Source organism: Lolium perenne, chromosome 7 (assembly GCF_019359855.2).
Source record: "Lolium perenne isolate Kyuss_39 chromosome 7, Kyuss_2.0, whole genome shotgun sequence".
NCBI lineage: Eukaryota > Viridiplantae > Streptophyta > Magnoliopsida > Poales > Poaceae > Lolium > Lolium perenne.
In genome coordinates this window covers 109,532,861-109,537,670 of record NC_067250.2, presented here as the reverse complement: position 1 = coordinate 109,537,670, position 4,810 = coordinate 109,532,861, and positions in this window count along the sequence as shown.

The window sequence follows — 4,810 nt, the reverse complement described above, 5'->3', positions numbered from 1 at the left end:
CTTGTTGGATTAATGATGAGATAAAATATTGATGCCATTATATTTTTGTGGATTATGCTTTAGTGACTACCGCTTTTACACTAAATAGAGCATCATCATGATCCGATGAAATGACACCATACAAGTTATGGCATGGGTATAAACCCTAATAGTCTTTTCTTTAAATTTTGGTCTAAGAGTTTACAACCAAAATCGGATGAATGTCTTTGTTGGTTATCCCACAGATTTAATTGGGAATTCTTCCCACGAGACAAAGACAAAAGTGTTTGTCAATGTTTCTTATTTCCGAGAAATTGTTTCTAGTGAAGTATTTGAGTGGGAGGACAATATAATTTGATAAGGTTTATGAACCTGAGCATAATGATCAGAGTAGCGCAGCATCGGAATTGGTTTCGGAAGCGGCCACAACGATCATGGATCCCATGACTACAAAGTGTTTTAGCCATGGAGATCGAAGTACATATTGAACCTTGTAGGTATGGTTTACTTTGTGATCAAATAAATGATTTGTGAACAAAGGATTGATTTTGAACAATGATAAAGCAACTACAAACAAAGAAGTTATGATGGGCCCTGACTCCGTTAAAATGGCTATATGCCATGAAATCCAAGATAGATAAATACTTTTTGAAAGTAAATGGATCTATAAAATTGATGGACTTGGATGGAATATCCTTAAAGAAGCTCGACTTATCGAAAAATTGTTTACGACAAAGTTCAAAGAATTGACTACGATAAGATTAGATCTTCCGTAGCAATGCTTATAGTCTATGTGGATTATTCTAGTAATCACTACATATTTCTTTTATGAGATATGCTAGTAGGATGGCAAAATACATTACTTATCAGAAGTATGTATTAAAAGATGTATACAAGATACAACCAAGAGTTTTGCTGGTCCGTGGAATACTAGATAGGTATACAAACTTCAATTTGATGAAGTAAGTATAGCGGAGTTTGAATCTTCACTGGATGAAATAGTCAAAGAGTTTTTGATTTCATCAGAGACGATGAAGAGGCTTGCATTTGCAAGAAATTAAGTGGGAGCGCTGAGACATATTTATAATACTTTATGTAGGTGACATATAGTTGGTTATAAATGATGTAATTATATACTTGATTAAAAGGTTTCATTGAGAAATTAATTTCAATGAAAGGATATGGACTGAAACATATTTAGTGTCAAGATCTATGAAGATAGATTGAAACACATAATAAGTTTAAGTCAAAGTACATAGAATGGATATTGAAGTAGTTCAATATAGAAATATTAAGAAGATGTTCTTATCATGTGAAGTTTTAACAAGACTTAAGTGTATCTGACACTTAATGAGTAAAAACACATGAGTGATTATAAATCACGAATAATATGTACACAATCAGATATCATAAAGTGTTATGAGCATATACCAGAATGATTCATATGATGATCATGGGACGACAGTAAGAATATCCTTGAGTACTTTAGAAGAACTAAGGATATATATATATATATATTTGTATGAAGAAATGACAAACAAATCGCTGTAAGGTGTTACACCGATATTGGTTTTGTCACATATAAAATATAATTTCAAATCTCAAATTAGACTAAGTGTTGTTTAAAAGGTAGCACAATGATCTAGAAGTTGTCTATGCTAGATTTAGAAGAGTTCTAAATATTGTGACGGATTCTACAAAAGAAGGCAGAGTATGTCATTATTTTGACAATGACAAAGGATGTTAAGTCAAGAGGTTCTTTGAGAACATGGTGTAGTTCCGACGGAATAAGAACTTTGAAGCTATATTGTGTATGACAATATTAGTGACATATTTCAGACCGCGGAATTAAGTTCCACCAGAAGACCAAACATATTTAATGCCGACTCATTTGGAAATGAGTGATGCGTTGAGACGCAAATGAATTACAAAATACATACGTTTCTGAGCGTGTCAGATCCGTTGACTAAAAACCTCTCCCGTGAGCAATACATGATAAAACACCATAAGGCCAAGGTGTTATATCTTTACAAATGTAAACTAGATTATTGACTCTAGTGCAAGTGGGAGACTGAAGGAGATATGCCCTAGAGGCAATGATAAAGTGGTTATTATTTATATCTTTATGTTTATGATAAATGTTTATATATCATGCTATAATTGTATTAACCGAAACATTAGTACATGTGTGATATGTAGACAACAAGAAGTCCCTAGTATGCCTCTTAACTAGCTTGTTGATTAATGGATGATTAGTTTCATAATCATGAACATTGGATGTTATTAATAACAAGGTTATATCATTGTATGAATGATGTAATGGACACACCCAATTAAGCGTAGCATAAGATCTCGTCATTAAGTTATTTGCTATAAGCTTTCGATACATAGTTACCTAGTCCTTATGACCATGAGATCATGTAAATCACTTATACCGGAAAGATACTTTGATTACACCAAACGCCACTGCGTAAATGGGTGGTTATAAAGGTGGGATTAAGTATCCGGAAAGTATGAGTTGAGGCATATGGATCAACAGTGGGATTTGTCCATCCCGATGACGGATAGATATACTCTGGGCCCTCTCGGTGGAATGTCGTCTAATGTCTTGCAAGCATATGAATAAGTTCATAAGAGACCACATACCACGGTACGAGTAAAGAGTACTTGTCAGGAGACGAGGTTGAACAAGGTATAGAGTGATACCGAAGATCAAACCTCGGACAAGTAAAATATCGCGTGACAAAGGGAATTGGTATTGTATGTGAATGGTTCATTCGATCACTAAAGTCATCGTTGAATATGTGGGAGCCATTATGGATCTCCAGATCCCGCTATTGGTTATTGGTCGGAGTGAGTACTCAACCATGTCCGCATAGTTCACGAACCATAGGGTGACACACTTAAAGTTGGATGTTGAAATGGTAGTACTTGAATATGTAATGGAGTTCGAATATTTGTTCGGAGTCCCGGATGAGATCCCGGACATCACGAGGAGTTCCGGAATGGTCCGGAGAATAAGATTCATATATAGGATGTCATTTTATGTGTATTAAAATGTCGCGGAAGGTTATATGGAAGGTTCTAGAAGGTTCTAGAAAAGTCCGGAAGAAACCACCAAGGAAGGTGGAGTCCACATGGGACTCCACCTCCATGGCCGGCCAACCCTAGTGGGGGAGGAGTCCCAAGTGGACTCCCCCTTAGGGGGCCGGCCACCCCCCCATATGGGAGGTGGAACTCCCACCTCTAGTGGGAGTCCTAGCTTGGCTAGGTTTCCCCTCCATATGGAAGGTTTTTGGTTCGGGTCTTATTCGAAGACTTGGAGACCAACTCTTGGGGATCCACCTATATAATGAGGGGCCAAGGGAGGGGGCCGGCCACCCCAACAAAAAGACCACAAGCTGGCCGCCCCCCTTGAAGTGGCCGGCCACCCCCTCCCAAACCCTAGCCGCCCCCTCTCCTCCATATCTCCCGCGTAGCTTTAGCGAAGCTCCGCCGGATTTCTCCACCGCCACCGACACCACGCCGTCGTGCTGTCGGATTCAAGAGGAGCTACTACTTCCGCTGCCCGCTGGAACGGGAGGTGGACGTCGTCTTCATCAACAACCGAACGTGTGACCGAGTACGGAGGTGCTGCCTGTTCGTGGCGCCGGAATCGATCGTGATCAAGATCTTCTACGCGCTTTTGCAAGCGGCAAGTGAATGTCTACCGCAGCAACAAGAGCCTCCTCTTGTAGGCTTTGGAATCTCTTCAAGGGTGAGACTCGATAAACCCCTCGTTGCTACCGTCTTCTAGATTGCATCTTGGCTTGGGTTGCGTGTTCGCGGTAGGAAATTTTTTGTTTTCTATGCAACGTTATCCTACAGTGCATGCCTCCCGCTCCTCCCTCACGCGTCCATGAGATATCTTCATGTCCAGCTCCTTGTCCAGCTCCACGTCCATCTTTACGTCCAGCTGCTCTTATCCTCCTCGTGCGATGCTTGTCTCCTCTTCATACCTGATGATACATAAGTAATGGGACTTGATACACGTACAACACGCGTCCGTTGGGAACCCCAAGAGGAAGGTGTGATGCGTACAGCAGCAAGTTTTCCCTCGGTAAGAAACCAAGGTTTATCGAACCAGTAGGAGCCAAGAAGCACGTTGAAGGTTGATGGCGGCGGAGTGTAGTGCGGCGCAACACCAGGGATTCCGGCGCCAACGTGGAACCTGCACAACACAACCAAATTACTTTGCCCCAACGTGACAGTGAGGTTGTCAATCTCACCGGCTTGCTGTAACAAAGGATAAGATGTATAGTGTGGATGATGATGTTTGTAGAGAACAGTAGAACGAGTATTGCAGTAGATTGTATTCGATGTAAAGAATGGACCGGGGTCCACAGTTCACTAGTGGTGTCTCTCCCATAAGAAATAGCATGTTGGGTGAACAAATTACAGTTGGGCAATTGACAAATAAAGATGGCATGTAAATGCACATACATGTTATGATGAGTAGTGTGAAATTCAATTGGGCATTACGACAAAGTACATAGACCGCTATCCAGCATGCATCTATGCCTAAAAAGTCCACCTTCAGGTTATCATCCGAACCCCCTCCAGTATTAAGTTGCAAACAACAGACAATTGCATTAAGTATGGTGCGTAATGTAATCAACAAATACATCCTTAGACATAGCATTGATGTTTTACCCCTAGTGGCAACAGCACATCCACAACCTTAGAACTTTCTGTCACTGTCCCAGATTTAATGGAGGCATGAACCCACTATCGAGCATAATACTCCCTCTTGGAGTTACAAGTAACGACTTGGCCAAAGCCTCTACTAATA